At 41.2% G+C, this 23,418-nt stretch overlaps 1 protein-coding gene across 6 annotated transcripts in view; it reads right to left on the bottom strand.

Moving 5' to 3' along the window:
* The window catches only part of ATF6 (activating transcription factor 6), a 440,808-nt gene that overhangs the window by 155,432 nt on the left and 261,958 nt on the right, over positions 1-23,418 (bottom strand). The window lies entirely within an intron of this gene.

Here is a 23,418-nt window from a genome sequence, read left to right as displayed (position 1 = left end):
CTCTATTTAAAAATAACCATGGCTCTCAATCTACAACAGTCAATTCTGGCACTAAATACTAAAACCCCATAGTCAAGTATTGCTGAAGTAGTGACAAAACTCAGCAAAGGCCAACAACTCCACAGTAAAGGCTATTGTGAAAATCAACACAGAATATGTCTCCTGGGAATGACTTCATTATAAGCTCAGTGTTAGGTCTAAACTTCCTGGCAGTGTTTGTGTCATAATCTGAAGATTGTTTTTAAACACTAGTGCTTGAATCTCATGCCCTTGATTTTTATTTTTATTTTCAAAAGGAATTGTTCCTGGAAAGTTATAAAACTGAATATTATTTACTGAATACCTGAGCTGCTTCTTGGAGGACATAAGTAATTGATTAGCAGATTTAACTCAGTGAATCCTAGTTATCTTTTTGCTAAAGAATTTCAAGGTTGATGAAACATTCACACTTTAATTTGGTTTTATTTTTGTCGGTATTATTGTAGCATCCTAGGAGCCTCAGGCACAGACCAGTTGTCAATAGTACCCTTTATTGATTTTGAATAATAAAATGAGAGGAGACCCCTATCTGATCGTTCTAGGACTGCTGGATAAATATTTAGAAATATTTAGCAGCCCCATTGCAAATAATCATACAATAATCATACAAATCAGCATAAAAGTAAAGCAAAATCCCATCTTTCCTTGTACATTGCCCACAACAGTATGTGCTTCCTCAGTTGTCCTCAGTGCTGATGAAAGATGCTGGATTGAAAGGTTACAGCAAACACCTCTTTCAGTACCCTGAGCAGATATACAACAGGCAGTGCCCGTGCCAGTTTATGTTACAACCACCCCTAATCAGCAACTGAAGCCAGTGCAGACATCTCACATGTGATCTGTACAAATTCCATTACGTCACAGCTGAGTTCTAAATCTTGACTCTAATCTAGAAGTACAATGGATTGGAATCTAGCTAACTCAGAGAGGAATTACCTTCCACGATTCTCCAGGAAAGCTACATTACACAGTGCTGATGCAGCTGGACAGACCCTGGCTCTATCTATCAGCCACAGAGAATACAAGTGGGACCCTGGCTAAGGAACTACTTGCCAGAAGAGAACAGATTATGTCCAAACCTGATGTTCAGATCAAGGTGTAAAACACACCTCTTCTATGAAGTCTCTACCAGATGCAAATCTCTTGCAAAAAAATTATATAGAATCCTGCTCTTCTGTCCAAGAAGAACAAAGAGGAAGAGAACAGAGTGCCCAGTGTCTGGTTGGGCACAAATACACCAAAAAACAAGTTAGTGCTGTTTAGATCATTACAGTCCAAACAACATAGCAAAGAAAAAAAAAGAGACTCTCAATGTCATGACAGTGTGAGAAAAGTCATGTGACTTGCATGCTCACATTCAAACAGGATTTGGAGTTTTCATACAACTCCACAGCACTCCCATGGGGACTTTGAAGAAGAAAGGTGTGTGAAAGGCTATTATGTCCAAAGCCCAAAGTCTTGGCCAGTGCTAATTCTGCAGTTGCACCAATCAGTTGAAAGTTGGGGACAGCCCAAATTTTGCCCAAATTCAGGAGTGTTTTGCAACTTGCCAGGAGCCAGTGGATTTCACCCCAATTTGTAAGCATCTTTATCTTTGACAAGGAGATGTGTTGGATTTGCCATGGTCTATCTTGATCCAAAGAGAGAGCCCTGTATTGAAGGTTAGGGTAGCAACAGATAGACCCTGTGGCCTATCTTTGGCCTTTGGTCTATACTGGCTACCTATGATGTTAGTCATCCGATTGGAAATCTGGAGTTGTTAAAAATCAAGAGGAAAACAGACTCCTCCCTTCTGAGGTATAATAGCAACCTATCAATTTTAATCTTCAAGCCACTTTGCCAGCATCAACTTTAATCAGTCCTCACAATGTTCCTGTGGGAGAGGTAAATATTATTTATTATCCCCATTGTGGAGATGGGGAACCTCAAGAGTGGGGTAAAGTTACTTGCCCCAGGCTACAGAAGGAGTCAGTGGCAGAGCTACAATTAAAATTTAGCTGCCCTGATTCTGAGTCCCATACTCCAGCCACTAGAGCAAACCCCCTCTCTATGCTCTAGATGTCTTACAGTAAAATTAGGTCTATATTTTATATTTGGGGATTGGTGGATATCCTTATCTGCTCTGGTGCCTTGAGGACCTCCAGTTTCCCTAGCTTTACATCCTGCCCCCCTTAGGGCTGCTAAACATTACGTGCCCAGATATTGCTGATATTTTCTGCAGTCTTGGACAAACTCACAAAGATGTCAACACAGTCTCAAAAGCATCCATGGAGAAGGATGGCACAGACAGCACTCTCTTTAGAGATGCTCCTCAACAGACAGTAAGACAATTTTCTCTGTTCAGCCTCTTACGTACAAGAAGCTGTTGGCTCTGTCTCCATAACCCTTGCTGCAGCCCTAGGCATCATTATTTGAAGTGTAAGACACAAACACCTACCCATGCAAAAAATCAATGTAAAGATAAGTGATTAGAAAGAAATGAGACATTTAGAAAAATTCGTAAAAGTATCTCTGTGCAGCATGTGATACATTGGGCAAAGACATTATTCTGCTAAACTCCTAAAGCATTTTTAATTTCACACCAGAAGGGAAAAAAGAAACAATTATTCACCTCTGATTTTAACACTGTAGATATGTATATCTAAAATCAAAATGTTATTTGTAGGCTTGGCAAAATTCATTTTTTTTTTGTAATTTCAATGGATAGTATCAATTTTTATTTTAAAGCATTTTTCCCTGATTTTTTTCAATTTGAATTTTCACAGTTGCAGGAAATTAAGGGTGCGTGATAGACAATAATTATTTAATGACAGTAGATGTTGACAGTGGGGCTGCAGGAAAGATCCCTGCATGGCTGAGGGGCCTGAGACATCTGGGCACAAAGTTCTGGAGAGGTTGCAGTCCTGCCCCACCAGAACAGAGACCCCAGCCAATGCCACACTGGGAGGAGAACCCATGGGGGCAGGGAAGGCCTTCTCACTGCTGAGCAGCTCCAACCCAGGGATGGCTCCAGCACTTGCAGCTGGTGAGAGAGTGAGCAGGGCTGTGACATAGGGGCTACCCGCAGAGGGCTCCCTGTGTGGCTAAGGGCCCAGGATAATGAATCTCTATGGGTGAAAGGTGCTGGGGAGGCTGCCTTGCTGACTGCCATCAATGTTTTTTTCTCCCAGCCAATTTCTGTGCCACGTGAAATTGATGTTTAGTGGACTAATGATTTAAATCAAATCCTTCCAAGCCTAGTTATTTGTGATACTAATACATGAGATAAAACTGAAAAGCAGTAAAAACAAATTCTAAAAGCCAGCATCTGCTTCGTTCCTGAAAGTGTCAGCCAGAAGCAGAATAAATGACATTAGCCTACAACAGATGGCTCTGGCTCAGGCCAAGATATACACTTGGACGAAATGACAATTTCAATAGACGATGCAAAGCTGACAGAGCTGGCACGACCATTGGAAAAATAACAGCCTGGAAAGACAAGATTTCCAAGTGAGACCCTGGCTCCAGCATTCTCCTTTTGTTAACAATCACCTCTCCAGCTTGGTGATAGAAAAGCCAGATGACCTAAATATTCAAAAATCCATCCATACAGACAATATCTTTCTTTAATAAGTTCGAAATACAGTAATTCAGGATTTTCTGGGGCTAAAAGATGTTAACTGTTACTTATTACTCTCCCTGTAATACTCATATTTATCAAGCCACTGACCTCACAAAACAGTCAGGGTCCTGCACAGTTAGAATATAATTAATTGCTGCCTGTAAATCAGCATACGACACACAACATCATGAAACATTTACAAGCTATTTTCCCTATAAAATGGAATGTCTAATCAGATCCTGTTACTCTTTAAGCCACTCTAGTGTCTGCCACCTGCTTCCAGACACAGCCCTAGGGACACTACAAGTGTTCAACAATGCGATTCCCGAGCATGGTGCAGGAAAGTGAATGTGGTCATTAAAGAATCTAAGGATGTAAGATCAAAGGTAAACTGCTCCAATTCTGGTAGTTATACTCTGTATCTTTAAATATCCCCTGTAGCTTCAAAAGGAAATGGAACTCTTTTTCACTCTGCTAGGATATTTCAGTGTTGCCAGCTCCTGCTGTTTTAGTCTAAGTTTTGTGATATTTGGGGTGTTTCTTAAAACTCCAGCTTCTGAAGTTATGTGAGAATATGCGATAATGTGTGAGAATCTCAGCTTTTGTTTTAAAAAAGTAAATTTCTAGCCCTCATAGCTACAGAGCAAAGCTTGAAAACGTGACCTGACTCTAGCCTCAGAGTCTGTCTACACAGTAATTAGACACCTGCAGCTGGCCTGTGTCAGACAACTTGTGCTTACAGGGCTCTGGCTGCGGTGCTGTTTCATTGCAGTGTAGACTTCTGGGCTCAGGCTCGAGCCCAAGCTCTGGGACCCTCCCTTCTTGCAGGGTCCCAGAGCCTGGGCTCCAGTCCAAGCCCAAATGTCTACACAGCAATGAAACAGACCTGCAGCCCAAGCTCTGGGAGCCTGAGTCAGCTGGCATGGGGCTGCGGGTGTTCTAGTTGCTGTTAGACATACTGTAAGCGTCCAAAAAACAGAAAGTAAATAAAAAGTTCCTAAAATATATTCTTTTTAAAATAATGATTTAGGGACCTGAATCATGGTGTTTGAATGCTTGGGGTTGTCATTGCTGCTATTCTCTGGTTTTGCTATGCCCTGTTAAATAGCTATCATGTTTCACCCCTGCCATAGACGCATTTTAGTGGTGGATGAAATGCAATTTATTTATAGGCATTTCTATGATACTCATCATCAAAACCCTGGAATGCTGCAAAACACTGACTAGGTTATTGTCACTGCACCTGTAACACAGGGAAATATTATGATCCCTTTTGGGAAGACCAGCAAGAGAGAGTTTTGAAAAGTACCTAAGGGACTATCTACACTTGAAAATGAATTGGATGAAGGTAGGGTGTGAATTTTCAGCACAATAACTCTTTTTGAATACCTCCCTATGTGGGCACTCTTATTCTGGAATAAGACTGCCTTGTTTCTGTTTAGATTAATCTACCTTCAAAAAATAGCTCTTCTGGAACAATTCCGAGTGTAGACAAGCCATCAGAGCCATACAGGCCTAAGGGACAGATTTTCAAAATTAGGTCATGCACCTTAAGAACAAGTTTCAGAGTAGCAGCCGTGTTAGTCTGTATCCGCAAAAAGAAAAGGAGTACTTGTGGCACCTTAGAGACTAACCAATTTATTTGAGCATAAGCTTTCATGAGCTACAGCTCAAATGCAACCGATGACGTGAGCTGTAGCTCACGAAAGCTTATGCTCAAATAAATTTGTTAGTCTCTAAGGTGCCACAAGTACTCCTTTTCTTCTTAAGAACAAGCTCATCCTTCTTCTTTCCCCTATATACTCCTTACCTAACAAGACCATCCTCCCCTGTATTTTCCTTAACAGGGTAGTTGTCATATTTATGTATGGACAGTATGTTTGAAAGTTCTTTTAACAACCTTCTGAATAATAAAGTTACAGAATGAAAAATAATTATAACAGATTTAATGTATCATTATAATTAATAAAATATTTTAATAAATATTGGTTTCACTGGCTTACATTTGTTTAAGTAAGTTTAGAGTGACAAGGTGGGTGACGTAATATCTTTTATTGGATCAACTTCAAGCTCTTGAGCCACACAGAGCTCCTCCTCAGACCCAGAGATTCCAGTCTTGAATTAAAGACTCCAAAGAATGGGCAGTCTATAACATCCCGAGCAAAATGCTACGGCTGATGTGACAAGGTGCTTCCAGAAAAGTGATATGAAAGAGATATAAATGAATATACAAAATGAACCAGGCTGGTTCTCTTGAAAAAAACTGTGGTTCTTTTCTCCTAATATGTTACTGTGAAAGTAGAATCACAAAAGGCAGGCTATTCAGAACATTGTGTGCTTATTGTATGGTCAAAACCATGGCATGTAGGCAGCCAGGTTATTTTTCCGATCCCACCCAAAGGGGTGGAAATCCACATGTACAGTAGATTGGAATTGGCATGGCTCCTCCCCAAAATTGGGGGATAAGAGCCAGAGCCACGCACACACACAAAAAAAAACTTTGAAGAACACTGGTATGGACGAGAGCTATTGGACAATTTTAGACAGCTATTAGAGTGGTGCAAAAATTCATTCATCTCCATAAGTGGCCAAGATGCCTCTTGAGGCTTCTCACATACAAAACAACAAACACACAAGGCAAAGGCCGCAAGATAACACAGGTAGTGGAGGGGAGGGCAGAATTGTTCAAAGCCACTCAAACTGTAGTTGCTTGTCCTTGCAGAGGAATGAGTTGTGCACAAATACTATTTCTGATCACTAAAGACAGACTTCACTTCTACTGGAGGAAACAGAGAAGAACACATTACGCATACCCTTTCTGACAAGACGCATGAGCCTGTAGCAGGTCTAGACAGCAAGGCACTTTTCTAAAGTAAAGTGAGCTGTAGCTCACGAAAGCTCATGCTCAAATAAATTGGTTAGTCTCTAAGGTGCCACAAGTACTCCTTTTCTTTTTGCGAATACAGACTAACACGGCTGTTACTCTGAAACCAGTTACCATATGTGTTCCTATGCTGATTTACATCTATTGTGCCTAGCATGTACTTTATATGGCACGAAATATTCTCACCTAGGCCTGTGAGCCACACCTGGACAGCAATAGTATAGATAAATGGCTCAATCATATAACAGATCAATAGATTTTAAGACCAGAAGGGACCATTCTGACCATCTAGGGTCTGACCTCCTGTATAGCACAGGGCAGAGAGTCCCACCCAGTGATTCCTATATCAAGCCCATAATCTGTGTTTCTACTAGGGCACACCTTGAAACAAACACCCATTCGTGATTTAGAGACTTCAAGTGATGGAGAATCTATCATGTCATCTGGGAAGCCGTTTCAATAGATAATTATTCTCACTGTTAAAAATTTGCACATTATTCCCAATCTGAATTTGCCCAGCTACAGCTTCCAGCCATTGGATCTTGTTCTGCCTTTTCTGCTAGTTTAGAGCCCTCTGCTACCAGAAATCTTCCACCTGCGTACGTACTTGCAGACCATGATCAAGTCATAAGGACATAGGAATGGCCATACTGGGTCATAGAATGATAGGGTTAGAAGGGACCAGAAAGATCATCCAGTCTAACCCCGTCAAGCTACAGGATTTGTTGTGTCAAATCCATCCAAGACAGGTGGTTCTCCAGCCCCCTTTTGAAAACCTCTAGCAAAGGAGCTTCCACAACCTTCCTAGGCAGTCTGTTCCATTGTCCTACTCGTCTTACAATGGTCCATTTAGCTCAGTATCCTGTCTTCTGATAGTGGCTGGTGCCAGAGGCTTCAGAGGGAATGAACAGAACAGGGCAATACACCACGTGATCCATCCCCAGTTGTCCAGTGTCAGCTTCTAGCCAGTCACCTCTTACCGTTCGTTCCGTTCTCTTCGAAAAGCTAGGTTTAGCTCCTTAAGTCTCTTACTGTAATTAGAGGTTTCAGAGGAACAGCCGTGTTAGTCTGTATTCGCAAAAAGAAAAGGAGTACTTGTGGCACCTTAGAGACTAACCAATTTATTTGAGCATGAGCTTTCGTGAGCTACAGCTCACTTCATCTGATGAAGTGAGCTGTAGCTCACGAAAGCTCATGCTCAAATAAATTGGTTAGTCTCTAAGGTGCCACAAGTACTCCTTTTCTTTTTACTGTAATTAGGTTTTCCAGACCTAGAATTATTCTTTGGCCATTCTTTAAGAGCGCTCCATTTTTTCAACGTCCTTTTGAAGTGTGATACTACAACTGGACACAGTATTCAGTAATGTTCTCACCAATGCTGTAGACAGAGGTAATACCACCTCCCTACTACAACTCAATATTCCTTTGTTAAAACATCCTAAGAACTTGTCTCACTACTTCTCAAGCTTCACAAGTTGGCAACTCTTTATTTAAAGTAACAGGTTTTTGCGATCACCTTACATTTAATATAAAAAAAGTTAAAATAGTGTACCAATGCTAAGCCTGTAGCACTGATTTGTGTGTGCTTTGCGAAGCGATCAGAGAATATTTGACCTTGAATGGGATGGGTGTGCAGGGATTGGCACAGCCTGATTTTCTTTGCTTTAGACCAGAGGGTCTCACACTGTGGTCTGTGGACCACCAGTGGTCTGTGAGCTCCATGCAGGTGGTCTGCGGATAGTTCCCTCTAAGGTGCACACCTGGGCGCCCACCTAATTAGTGGAGCCGCGCAGGCGTGGCTCCACTAATTAGGTGCCTGGACACTGGAGAAGATGCACATGTAAGGCGAGGTGGTGACCTTGGGGGGAATAGCGGGGAGGTGGGAAGGGGCAGTGGGGTGAGAAGAGGGTATGGGAGGAATTTGGGACATGCAGGGCTGTGGCGGCCAGAGAAAGAGGCAACTTTCCCCAGCTCTAGGTCTGCAGCCCCCGAGCAGGGGCAAGGAGCGGGGGGGTCTCTCCTCCACCACAGCAGCCACAGAGCTGAGGCTGGGAAGGAGGGCCATCTAGTCTGGGCACAATCCTTTCTCCTGGTACAGCCCTTGTTCCAGCTCAGGTGGTAGCTAGGGCATTTCTCATGATAGCTGCGCCATTTGTTCTGTTCCACCCACTTATATATCTTTTGCATAAGGCGGGAATCCTTTGTCCCTCTGGGTTCCCACCCCTCCCTCTCAATGGAAAAGCACCAGGCTTAAGATGGATTCCAGTTCAGGTGACATGATCACATGTCACTGTAAGACCTCCTTCTTCATTACATAGGAGCTGGCCGACACCTACACAGGAAGGCTTGCAGGTAAACAAACCCATTCACAGTTCATTGATTCTGAAGCACCCTTAATGGCTTCCACTTAATGTGCTTACATCAGTAATACAAGTTTATATCTTATTCTCCTAACTTCAGACATAAAAATAACACATGCAAACAAATAGGATGAACACACACAGTAGATTATAACCTTTGTAATGATACCTTACAAGAGACCTTTTGCATAAAGCATATTCCAGTTACATCATATTTACATTCATAGGCATATTTCCATAAAACATTATGGAGTGCAACGTCACAAGGGAGTCTTGTCAGCCCCTGCTGTGGATCAGCTCCCTGAAACTGCCAGCCTATGGCAACACAAGCACTGCCTGCCAGGCCTCGCTCTCTCTGTACAGATTAGTAACAGGCACATACACCAACCTCCAAGTCCTCCGAGTGTTCTTCTTGAGTGCTCAGTCTCTGTTCTATTGAACACTCACAGTACTCTTAGATTTGCCACTCCCGAAGGAATAGTACACACCAGCTTGCAAGACTAATACAGGACCACCATTTTACCTAACACACATCACTTCGATATACAGCAAAAATAAGAATAAGTTTATCAAAGAACAGAGATTCAAGTGATGGAAAGTAAGTATATTGGAAACAAATGGTTACATATAAAACAAATTCACAGAATCACAGAAATTTAGGACTGGAAGGGACCTCAATAGGTCATCTAGTCCAGTTCCCTGCACTGAGGCAGGACTAAGTATTATCTAGACTATCCCTAACAGGTTTTTGTCTAGCCTGTTCTCAAAACCTCCAATGATGGACATTCCACAACCTCCCTAAGTAATTTGTTCCAGTGCTTAACTACCCTGACAGTTAGGAAGTTTTTCCTAATGTCCAACCTAAATCTCCATTTCTGCAATTTAAGCCCATTTTGTCTTTGCCTGTCCTCCGTTGATAAGGAGGACAATTTATCACCCTCCTCTTTATAACAACCTTTGACATACTTGAAGATTGTTATCATGTCCCGCTTCAGTCTTCTCTTCTCCACACTAAAAAAACCCAATTTTTGAATCTTTCCTCATAGTACACATTTTCTAGACTTTTATTTTTGTTGCTCTCTTCTGGCCTTTCTCCAATTTGTCCACATCTTTCTCCAAGTGTGGTGCCCAGAACTGCACGCAGTACTCCAGTTGAGGCCTTACAAATGCTGCTTAAGTGGAAGAATTACCTCTCGTGTCTTGCTTACAAAAGTATTGCTAATACATCACAGAATGCTGGGTTTGCTTTTTTTGTAAGTGTTACACTGTTGACTCACATTTAGTTTGTGATCCACTATGACCCTCAGATCCCTTTCCACAATACTGCTTCCTAGGCAGTCATTTCCCATTTTGTATGTGTGCAACTGATTGTTCCTTCCTAAGTGGAGTATTTTGCATTTGTCCTTATAGAATTTCATCCTATTTAATTCAGACCATTTCTCTAGTTTGTCAAGATCATTTTGAATTCTAATCCTTTCCTCCAAAGTGCTTGCAACCTCTCCCAGCTTGATATTGTCCACTCTCTTTATAAGTGCACTGTCTATCCATTGACTGTTGCCTTATTATCTTCCAGGCGCTTACAAATTGATTGTTTGATTATTTGATCCATTATCTTTCTGGGGATCAAAGTCAAGTTGAGTGTCTATGATTTCCTGGGTTGTCCTTATTACTAGGGCTGTCAATTAATCACAGTTTACTCACGTGATTAACTCAAAAAATTAATCACAATTAGAAAAAAATTAATCACAGTTTTAATCACACTGTTAAACAATATAATACCAATTGGAATTTATTAAATATTTTTGGATGTTTTTCTACATTTTCAAATATATTGATTTCAATTACAACATAAAATACAAAGTGTACAGTGCTTACTTTATATTATTATTTTGATTAAAATATTTGCACTGTAAAATAATAAAAGAAATAGTATTTTTCAATTCACCTCACACAAGTACTGTAGTGCAACCTCTATCGTGAAAGTGCAACTTACAAATGTAGATTTTTTTTGTTAAATAAATGCACTCAAAAACAAAATAACGTAAAACTTTAGAGCCTACAAGTCCACTCAGTCCTACTTCTTGTTCAGCCTATCGCTAAGACAAACAAGTTTGTTTACATTCACAGGAGATAATGCTGCCCACTTCTTATTTACCATGTCACCTGAAAGTGAGAACAGACATTCACATGGTACTTTTGTAGCTGTCATTGCAAGGTAGTGCCAGATATGGTAAACATTCATATGCCCCTTCATGCTTCGGCCACCATTCCAGAGGACATGCTTCCATGCGCATTAAAAAAATAATACATTCATAAATTTGTGACTGAAGTCCATGGGGGAGAACTGTATGTCTCCTGCTCTGTTATACCCGCGTTCTGCCATTTATTTCATGTTATATCAGTCTCGGATGAAGACCCAGCACATACTCGTTTTAAGAACACTTTCACTGGAGATTTGACAAAATGCAAAGAAGGTACCAATGTGAGATTTCTAAAGATAGCTACAGCACTTGACCCAAGGTTTAAGAATTGGAAGTGCCTTCCAAAATCTTAGAGGGACGAGCTGTGGAGTATGCTTTCAGAAGTCTTAAAAGAGCAACACTCTGATGCGGAAATTACAGAACCCAAACCACCAAAAAAAAAAAAATCAACCTTCTGTTGGTGGCATCTGACTCAGATGATGAAAATGAACATGTGTCGGTCTGCACTGCTTTGGATCATTATTGAGCATGTCCTCTGGAATGGTGGTTGAAGTATGAAGGGACATACGAATTTTTAGCACATCTGGCATGTAAATATCTTGTAATGCCAACTACACCAATACCATGCGAATGCCTGTTCTCACTTTTAGGTAACACTGTAAACAAGAAGCAGGCAGCATTATCTCCTGCAAATTGTAACCAACCTTGTTTGTCTGAGTGATTGGCTGACCAAAAAGTAGAATTGAGTGGACTTGTAGGCACTAAAGTTTTACATTGTTTTATTTTTGAATGCAGTTTTCTTTTGTACATAATTCTACATTTGTAAGTTCAACTTTCATGATAAAGAGATTGTACTAAAGTATTTGTATGAGGTGAATTGAAAATTTTTTTTGTTTGTTTTTTACAGGGCAAATATTTGTAATAAAAATAAATATAAAGTGAGTACTGTACACTTTGTGTTCTGTGTTGTAATTGAAATTAATATATTTGAAAACGTAGTAAACATCCCAAAATATTTAAAATAAATGGTATTCTATTGTTGTTTAACAGCGCGATTAATCACACAATTAATTTTTTTAATTGCGCGATTAATCACACGATTAATTTTTTTAATCACACGATTAATCGCGATTAATTTTTTTAATTGCTTGACAGCCGTAGTAGGAATGGGAATGGTTTCAGAGTACATAACAAAATAGATTAAATGGGCAAAAGGTGCAAGTACAGAGAATTGGTTTCAATTAACTAGAATCAGTTGAAATTAAGGCTGTCAATTAATCGCAGTTGACTAACATGATTAAGGGCTTGGCTACACTTATGAGTTACAGCGCAATAAAGGAGCCCTGAGCGCACTAGCTCACTGCCCGTCCACACTGACATGGCACGTAGAGTGCTCTGACTCCGTGGCTACAGTGCTGCTGGGACTCCACCTCAGCGAGTGGAATAACGTTTGCTGCACCCTCGCTGGAGTGCCGTGGCACCAGTGTGAACGAGGTGTTGCTTTACTGCGCTCTGATCAGCCTCCGGAAACGTCCCAAAATCCCCTTAAGTCAAGTGGCCACTCTTGTCATTGTTTGGAATTGGCTGTAGGAATGTGGAAATGCCCTTTGAAAGCTCCGTTTCTGACAACCAGCTGCTTATCCGCTCCGAGACAAAGAAAGCCATTAGTGTGGAATGTTGTGTGTGAGAGAGAGAGGCGGGGGGGGGGGCGAGGAGGGTCTGCTGCTGTCTGAACTTACAAGACAGCATGCTGACATGCTCTCAGCCCCCCAAAAACCCACTCTCTCCCCCTCACATACACACAACACAGTCCCTGTCACACTCCCCCCATTTGAAAAGCATGTTGCAGCCACTTGCATGCTGGGATAGCTGCCCATAATGCACCGCTCCCAATGCTGCTGCAAGTGCTGCAAATGTGGCCACGCCAGTGCGTTTGAAGCTGTCAGTGTGGACAGACTGCAGCGCTTTCCCTACTGCGCTCTACAAAGGCTGGTTTAACTCAAAGCGCTCTACATCCGCAAGTGTAGCCATGCCCTAACTCAATAAAATTTATTGAGATTTTCAAGGCTGAATCCCCACTCTGTCACTTTGAGTACAGAAGGTGGGGACCTGCAAGGATTTTAAAAACTAATACTTGCCACTGCAGGCTTGTTTCTGACTCCCGAAGTTACAGCTTTTTTCTGACCTTGGCTTGGCAAACGCTGCCACCACCCATGCAAAAATCCCCCTTGGACCCAGGAAGGAGCACTTGGGAATTCCTCCCTGTTGCGTACCCTCAAGCCCTTTCACACGCACCCCTCCAGGGAAGAGCTGAGAAAGAAAACAAAGGAAATTAGATGTGGCTACCAGCTATTCAAACAACATGCACAAACCTCATAGGGGGGAGGGATTGCTCAGTGGTTTAAGCATTGGACTGCTAAACCCAGGGCCGTGAGTTCAATCCTTGAGGGGGCCATTTAGGGATCTGGGGCAATAATTGGGGACTAGTCCTGCTTTGAGCAGGGGGTTGGACTAGATGACCTCCTGAGGTCCCTTCCAACCCTGATATTCTATGACACCAAAAATCCAATCCTGTTCTTAAAAAAGGTAAATTTTATTAAAAACAAAAAGGAAGAAAATACATCTGGAACTTAGGCTTTTGCTAGATTTTAAAAGAGCAATTCCAAAAATTAAGCATCCAAAATAGCTTTTTTGGGGGGTTAGCTTAAAGGTTACAAGCAAACAAAAGCATCTGGGGTTAGCACAGAGGAGATCCAGAAGCCAAAATAAAGAAATAAACCTAATTGCGTCTATTTAAATATGCCCTATCCAATGATTTCTTCTAGGTATGGAAGATGAATTTTTATACCTGGTTCAAGCCTTACACAGTTTTCCTGCTCATAGCATTGCTGCTCCGCGTCTCCTTCTCCAGAGAACAACAGACAAAGGGAAAGTTTCTTTCCCAATTTTAAAAAGTTCTACCTTCCCATTGACTCTTTTGGTCAGGTGCCCACTTTTTCACTCCTTTATTCGGGGGACTTTTTAACCATTTACAGGTAAAGCAAGTAGAGAACAGCTACCAAGAGGGATTTTACAGCTAACTGGCTGGCTGAATGTCCATCAAAGGGAGCTACCCCCCATCCCTTCATTTATCACAGCAATTAAAAAAATGAATTGTGATTAATTGCAGTTTCAATTGCACTGTTAAACAACAGATGACCAATTGAAAGTTTAAGAATATTTTGGATGTTTTTCTACATTTTCATATATATTGTATTCTGTGTTGTAATTGAAATCAAAGTGTATATTATTTTTGATAACAAATATTTGCATTGTAAAAATGATAAACAAAAGAAATAGTATTTTTCAATTCACCTCATACAAGTATCATAATGCAATCTCTTTGTTGTCAAAGTGCAACTTACAAATGTAGATTTTTTTTGTTATATAATGTTGTTTGTTTGAGCGATTGGCTGAACAGGAAGTAGGACTGAGTGGATTTGTAGGCTCTGAAGTTTTACACTGTTTTATTTTTGAATTAAGTTATTTTTTGTATATAATCCTACAGTTGTAAGTTCAACATTCCATGATAAAGAGACTGCTCTATAGTACTTGTATTAGGTGAATTGAAAAATACTATTTCTTATATTTTTTACAGTGCAAATATTTGTAATAAAAATAAATATAAAGTGAGCACTGTACACATTGTATTATATATACATTTTCAAATATATTGAAATCAAGATATTTGAAAATGTAGAAAACATCCAAAAATATTTAAATAAATGGTATTCTATTATTGTTTAACAGCGCAATTAATCACGATTAATTTTTTAATCGCTTGACATCCCTACTTATTACTCTTTTCATAGGAAGATACTATATTTGCCATTTTCTAGTACTCTGTTATCTCTCTCCTCCTCCAAGAGTTCTCAGATAATCACTAACGGCTCAGAGATCTCTTCTGCCAGTTCCTTCAGTATTCTAGGATGTATTTAATTATGGCCTGCCAACTTGAAGACTTCTAATTTGTCTAAGTGAGGGTTTATCTACACTTAAAATGCTGCAGCCGTGCTTCTGTAGGGCTTCACTGAAAATGAACAAACACCAATGGAAGTGCTTCTCCTGGTGGAATAGGAAGAAGAGGCAGCTAGGTCAATCAGAGAATTTTCCCATTGATCAAGTGCTGTCTACACCGGGGGCTAGGTCAGTTCCACTGCGTTGCTGTGGGGTGTGGATTTTAATTAGTTGTAACAACCTAATTTCCTAGTGTTGACCAACTGTATTTCTTAACTTGTTCTTTACCTATTTTAGTGTCAGGATTCCCTCCACACTCTGAACTCTGGGGTACAGATGTGGGGACGCACATGAAAGACTCCCTAAGCTTATATTCCATCAGCTTAGGTTAAAAACTTCCCCAAAGCACAAATTCCTTTCCTTGTCCTTGGATGGTATTGCTGTCACCACCAAGTGATTTAAACAAACATTCGGGGATTGGCCACTTGGAGCTCTATCCCCCCCAAATATCCTCCCAAAACCCTTCACTCCCTTTCCTGGGGAGGCTTGAGAATAATATACCAGCCAATAGGTTAACAAGGTGAGCACAGACCAGACCCTTGGGTTTTTAGGACACTAAAAACCAATCAGGATAAAAAAAGAAGAACTTTAGTATAAAAAAAAAGTAAAAGAAGCACACCTGCAAAATCAGGATGGAAGATAACTTTACAGGGTAAATAAAAATATTTAAAACCCAAAGGATTCCCTCTGACCTTGCTTCCCAGTTACAAAACAGGAAGAGTAATGTAATGTGATAACTGCAATGAAAAACTTGGGAGCCACTGGACCTTTTCCACTAGCATTTTTTCTGTTCCAGTCACTTGCTGAGCTGCCCCAAATCTCCACTTAGCATCAGGGCCCTTCTTTTGGGTTTTCTTCTTTTTTTGTTTTCTTCTCTTCTTTGGTGCTAATCTCATTCCTGACCTTTCCTTCTCTTTCTCTCTTTTCAGGCTGGGTTTCTGACCACATGAAGCATGGGTCTGTGGAAAGAAAGCTCTATCTTTTCAGAAAGCAGGAAACTTGCTTGCAGCTTCAGAAAAAGCAGCCTGCAAACTCTCTAAGGAGCTGAACATTTTAAAATTCAGAGTAGATAAAGAGGTTGCTGGGAGACACCAATTTCATAGAATATCAGGGTTGGAAGGGACCTTAGGAGGTCATCTAGTCCAACCCCCTGCTCAAAGCAGGACCAATCCCCAATTTTTGCCCCAGATCCCTAAATGGCCCCCTCAAGGATTGAGCTCATAACCCTGGGTTTAGCAAGCCAATGCTCAAACCACTGAGCTATCCCTCCCCAATTTGTGGCCAGCCAAATGAGTTAGATTTGTTTTCATCTGCCACGAGTTTAATATTCTTTGAAGCTTTCAGCTTAATTGATTCATACTGCTTGGCTGTTGTCAGAGATGTGAAGTTTGTGTGCTGATCTGTTAAATATGGTGATGACTCTTACTTGAGTTATACTATAATCTTCTCTATAGAATCATAAAAGTGTAGGACTGGAAGTGACCTCAATAGGTCATCTAGTCCGGTCCCCTGCATTCAAGGCAGGACCAAGTAATAACTAGACCATTCCTGACAAGTGTTTGTCTAACCTGTTTTTAAAAACCTCCAATAATGAAGATTCCATAAACCACCCTAGGCAACTTGTTCCAGTCCTTAACTACCCTGACAGATCTGAAGTTTTTCCTAATGTCCAACCTAAACTTCCCTTGTTGCTATTCAAGCCTTTTGCTTTTTGTCCTATCCTCGGAGGTTAAGGAGATCAATTTTTCTCCCTCCTACTTAGAACAACCTTTTATGTATTTGAAAACTGTTATCATGTCCCAACCCAGTCTTCTCTTCTCCTGACTAAATAAACCGAGTTTTTTCAATCTCCCCTCACAGATAATGTTCTCTAGACATTTAGTCATTTTTATTGCTCTCCTTTTGACCTTCTCCCATTTGTTCACATCCTTCCCCAAGCGTGTTACCTAAAACTGGACAAAATACTCCAGTTGAGTCCTTATCAGCGGGGAGTAGCACGGGAGAACTACTTCTTGTGTCTTGCTTACTATACTCCTGCTGATACATCTCAGAATGATATTTGCTTTTTGCAACAGTGACTCATATTTATGTTGTGATCCACTAATATACTAAGAACAAATTATGCCAAAACAGCCTGATTTTCTTCTTTCACAGTGTCATAAATATAAAGGGAAGGTTAAACCCCTTTAAAATCCCTCCTGGCCAGAGGAAAAATCCTCTCACCTGTAAAGGGTTAAGAAGCTAAAGGTAACCTCGCTGGCACCTGACCAAAATGACCAATGAGGAGACAAGATACTTTCAAAAGCTGGGAGGAGGGAGAGAAACAAAAGGTCTGTGTCTGTCTGTATGCTGCTTTTGCCAGGGGCAGAACAGGAATGGAGTCTTAGAAATTTTAGTAAGTAATTAGCTAAGTATGTGTTAGATTATTATTTCTTTAAATGGCTGAGAAAAGAACTGTGCTGAATAGAATGACGATCCCTGTCTGTGTGTCTTTTTTGTAACTTAAGGTTTTGCCTAGAAGGATTCTCTATGTTTTGAATCTAATTACCCTGTAAGGCATCTACCATCCTGATTTTACAGAGGTGATTCCTTTACTTCTATTAAAAGTCTTCTTGTAAGAAAACTGAATGCTTTTTCATTGTTCTAAGATCCAAGGGTTTGGGTCTGTGGTCACCTATGCAAATTGGTGCGGATTTTTTACCAAACCTTCCCCAGGAAGTGGGGTGCAAGGTTTGGGAGGATTTTGGGGGAAAAGACGTGTCCAAACTACGTTTCCCAGTAAACCCAGTTAAAGTTTGGTGATGGCAGTGGAAATTCCAAGGGCAAAGGGTAAAATTAATTTGTACCTTGGGGAAGTTTTAACCTAAGCTGGTAAAAGTAAGCTTAGGAGTTTTTCATGCAGGTCCCCACATCTGTACCCTAGAGTTCAGAGTGAGAAGGAACCTTGACACACAGGGTAACTAGTTTGGTGGTAGAGGGAATGCGGTGGACATAATACACCTGAACTTCAGCAGGGCTTTTGAAACAGTCCCACGTGACATTTTGATAAGTAAGCTGGAGAAATGTGGGCTCAGTGGATACAAAATTAGTCAAACAACCACAAACAAAGACTAACTATTAATGGAATGATGTCAGATTGGAGGGAGGTCTCAAGTGGGGTTCCATGGGGATCTGTTCTGGGCCCAGTGTTGTTTAACATCTTTATTAATGACCTGCATGTAGGAATAGAGAACATACTGATCAAGTTTACAGATGACACAAAGCTAAGGGGGTTGCCAACACTCTGGAGGATAGAGCTAAAATTCAGAGGGACCTTGATAAATTGGAGAACTGGGTTATAGACAACAAAACGAAATTCAACAAATACAAATGTAAGGTGCTATACTTAGGAAAGAAAAATCAAATGCACAAATACAGAATGAGGAAGAACTGGCTTGGCAGCAGTACTGCTGAGAAGGATCTGGGAGTAGTGGTGGATTACAACATGAATCAGCAATGTGATGCTGTTGCAAATGTAATTTTAGGTTGCATTAACAAACACAGTATGCAAGTCATGTGAGGTGATAGTATCACTCTACTTGATGCTGGTTAGCTGGAGTTCTTTGTCCACTATTGGTCACCAATGTATAGAAAGGATGTGGAGAAACTGGAAAGGATCCAGAGATGAGTGACAAAGATGATCAAAGGCATGGAATGCAAGCCATATGAGCAAAGGCTGAAGAAACTGGATATGTTTCATTTGGAAAAGAGAAGGTTAAGGGGGCACATGATAGCAGTCTTCAAATACTTGAAAGGCAGCCATAAAAAAGATGGAGAAAAGTTGTTCTTTCTTGCCACAGAGGGCAGAACAAGAGGCAATGGGTTCAAGGTACAGCATAGCAGATTTAGATTAAATCTCAGGAAAAACTGAGTCCTAACTGTAAGAGCAACAGGACAATGGAACAAACTCCCCAGGAAGGTTGTGGAAGCTCCTTCACTGGAGGTTTTCAAATGGAGGCTGGATAGCCATCTGCCCTGGATGATTTAGACACAATAAATCCTGCATCTTGGCAGGGGTTAGACTAGATGACCCCTGCAATCCTGTCTATACCTATGATTCTATAACTCCAAGATCCGTTTCAGAAGTACTCCTTCCGAGGCAGTCATTTCCCATTTTGTGTGCATGCAACTGATTGTTCCTTCCTAAGTGGAGTACTTTGCATTTGTCCTTACTGAATTTCATCCTATTTAATTCAGACCATTTCTCCAGTTTGTCCAGATCATTTTGAATTTTAGTCTATCCTTCAAAGCACCTGCAAATCTCCCACTTTAGTGTCGCCTGCAAACTTTAAAAGTGTACTCTCAGCGAATCTACCATACATAGCCTCTTGCCGTACTTCCTATCTTTCCTATGAAGTGGGATAGTTTGCTCTTGTGCTCTTAACAGGTCTCTCTTTGAAAACCTGACAGCTCTCTGAAACTGTTTTTCCCTTAGGCTTGCTTCCCAGGGATCTCACCTACCAAATCCCTGAGTTTGCTAAAGTCTGCCTACTTGAAATCCATTATCTTTATTGTGCTGTTTTCCCTCCTACCATTCCTTATAATCAGGAACTCGATCATTTCATGATCACTTTCACCCAAGCTGCCTTTCACTTTCAAATTCTCAACCAGTTCCAACCTATTTGTCAAAAGAAATCTAGAACTGCCTCTCCTGTAGTTGCTTTTTCCACCTTCTGAAATAATAAACTGTCTCCAATGCTTTCCAAGAACATGTTGGATAATCTGTGATCTGCTGTATTATTTTCCCAACAGATGTCCGGGTAGCTGAAGTCTCCCATCCCTATCAAGCCCTGTGCTCTGGATGATTTTGTTAGTTCTTAAAGCTTCATCCACCTCTTCTTCCCAGTTAGGTGGTCGATAAAGACCTTCACCATGACATCACCTTTGGTTTTTTACGCCTTTTACCTTAACCCAGAGACTTTCAGCAAGCCTGTCTCCTATTTCCATCTCAGCCTCAGTTCAAGTGTATACGTCTTTGACATACAAGGCAACACCTCCTTTTCCCCCTCCCCTCCCGCCTGTTCTTTCCAAGCTAGCTGGTCCCTTCTATACCAATATTCCTTGGTGGGTGAATTATCCCACAAAGTCTCTTTGGGGGAGGGATAGCTCAGTGGTTTGAGCATTGGCCTGCTAAACCAAGGATTGTGAGTTCAATCCTTGAGGGGGCCATTTAGGGATCGGGAGCAAAAACTGGAGATTGGTCCTGCTTTGAGCAGGGGGTTGGACTAGATGACCTCCTGAGGTCTCTTCCAACCCTAATATTCTATGATGCCAACTATGGCATAATTGCAATTATTCACTAGTATTTCTAGTTCTTCCTGTTTATTCCCCACATGTCTTGAATAGTTTGGGAGCAGGTGGTAATTTCATGGGCAAGTTAATGATAGAAAAGTAAGGGAAGTGTCATTTGATTCATAAAAATCTACAGAATCATAATTTCAATGGTGTCATTCTCTGTGGCATGGCATGGGTGTTTGCTGCCCCACCCCACCCACAACTACAGGTCTTCTGGTTGGTGGAAGTTTTGATAATTCAATTTTGTTGGAAATGGGTCAAGTTGAGTATTATTTGAAACTCTTTCTCCGACAAACACAATGGTACCAAACATGACTAACCTAGAACAATTAGGTAGACACATCTGAGACAAAAAGAAAAGGAGTACTTGTGGCACCTTAGAGACTAACCAATTTATCTGAGCATGAGCTTTCGTGAGCTACAGCTCAATTCATCGGATGCATACCATGGAAACTGCAGCAGACTTTATATACACACAGAGAATATGAAACAATACCTCCTCCCACCCCACTGTCCTGCTGGTAATAGCTTATCTAAAGTGATCATCAAGTTGGGCCATTTCCAGCACAAATCCAGGTTTTCTCACCCTCCACCCCCCCCCCCCCACACAAATTCACTCTCCTGCTGGTAATAGCCCATCCAAAGTGACAACTCTCTACACAATGTGCATGATAATCAAGTTGGGCCATTTCCTGCACAAATCCAGGTTCGCTCACCCCCTCATCCCCCTCCAAAAAACACACACACAAACTTTGGATGAGCTATTACCAGCAGGAGAGGGAGTTTGTGTGTGTATGGGGGTGGGGGGGGGGTGAGAAAACCTGAATTTGTGCTGGAAATGGCCCACCTTGATTATCATGCACATTGTAGGGAGAGTGGTCACTTTGGATGGGCTATTACCAGCAGGAGAGTGAATTTGTGTGTGGGGGGGTGGAGGGTGAGAAAACCTGGATTTGTGCTGGAAATGGCCCAACTTGATGATCACTTTAGATAAGCTATTACCAGCAGGACAGTGGGGTGGGAGGAGGTATTGTTTCATATTCTCTGTGTGTATATAAAGTCTGCTGCAGTTTCCACGGTATGCATCCGATGAAGTGAGCTGTAGCTCACGAAAACTCATGCTCAAATAAATTGGTTAGTCTCTAAGGTGCCACAAGTACTCCTTTTCTTTTTGCGAATACAGACTAACATGGCTGTTACTCTGAAACCTGACATCTGAGACAACATTTTAAAAAAAATCAACTTTTTAAAATTATACTTTAACACATGCATACCAAGTGTGCAGCTCTCATAAAGTTAAACTGTGGCCCTCGACTGAGAGTGCTGTGTTATCAGTTAATGCTCTGAACAGGATACCAGATTACTTTTTTTAATATTATAGATTACTGTAAATGGAAAGAGTGCTTCTAGCTGATCTGCCATCATCTGCAAAAAAGGATGTTTCAGTGGTATTGATTATAAGCTTTGTTTATTATGCCAAAAGAGTTGTAATGAGGCACTGGTTAGGATGCCAGCACCTAGCTAGAAATTACCTCAACTGGTATGGACATAGTTACATAACATATATTAGACAACATAATTAATTACAATCCCAAATAATTATTTACAAAATCCTTGTTTTTCTTTGGTATTGATCATCTTAGGCATCAATGGGGAGATGAAGAGTACTGACTAGTAGACGAGTCTTTGGAGAAAATCACTGTGGAGGACACAATGCTCTGTGGCCCCTTACATGTTATAAGACATGCACCCATAAACTGAATTTGGCAAGGTTGGAGAGGAAGTACATAAAGCACCATGAAAAAGTTGAAGATGCCAGGAACAAGTGCCAGCTATGGGCGAGATCTGCCTTATACTAGGTCCTATAGCATACATTTTGAGAAGAACACCTGCTTCTTCTGAGGTAAGCTGTAAGTCTTTAGGCATCCATTAAGCACAATTTTGACACAAGACAGGTGAGAAACTGTATGGAGCAGTCACTGTTAGTGAGAATGTTGCATGGAAAGTAGAGTTAAGTGGGTGCATTGACCCAACAGATGCCCACACATACAACATTGAGTGCTACACCAAGAATGTATGTAATGTGTTGCATCAAAATGATGAAACTGGGTTGCCAAAATATCCACCAACTGGAGGACCTGGAGCTCGGAGCTGGGGGTGAGTGGGGAGGTTGGTCGGGGGCAGTGAGTCCCCCCTCCTCTGCCACACCACAGAGAATGACACCACTGAAATTATGAGTCTGTAGATGTTTACGAATCAGATGACACCTCCCTGACCCTTCTGCCACTGACTTGTCCACAGAATGTAATTTATTACAGTATGTAAGCAGCTCCTCATCAGGCTGTAGCAGGTGAATGTTGGGTGAATGTTATTCACTCTCAATTCCACCATAATCAGACTTCAGCAGTACCATAAGTATGTCTGTTTGGACAGGCAAATGGAAAGAGGCCTTTCCAATAAGCAAAAAAAGTGTCTGCAATACACTCAGTGCCTTGTGAAACTGATTCTCAGCTTACCCCTTTCTGACATTCCCAGAGAAGATTTTATAAAGAACAGCTAACCACTACTCCAGAGCAGCCTCTGGCCACTTTATCATGGCAAAATGGAATTTTGTTATTCATTTTAGTTCCTGTATGGACCTGACTTTATAGAAAAGTCTTTGATGCCAATTATCATCAGCTGCACTACCCCAGATGTCATCCAGCCAGAGCTCACAAGTTAAACAGGACAGGCTTTGTCACTATTGCATAGGAGGCACTCGTGAAAAACTCAGCATCCTGTAAGAGATGAGGTGGGCAATTCAATAGGTGGAACTCTCTCTTCTGAACAATTTCTGCCATTGGTTTCTATAGCAGTATTGCTGCATGTGCCTGAGAGCAGACTTTGCCCTACAGAACAATACTAAGCTAATCCCCAGGGCAGGAGGCCCAGTCCTGGGAGGAG

This window comes from Caretta caretta, chromosome 8 (assembly GCF_965140235.1).
Source record: "Caretta caretta isolate rCarCar2 chromosome 8, rCarCar1.hap1, whole genome shotgun sequence".
NCBI classification, from domain to species: domain Eukaryota; kingdom Metazoa; phylum Chordata; order Testudines; family Cheloniidae; genus Caretta; species Caretta caretta.
This window is presented reverse-complemented; position numbering and strand designations above follow the sequence as displayed.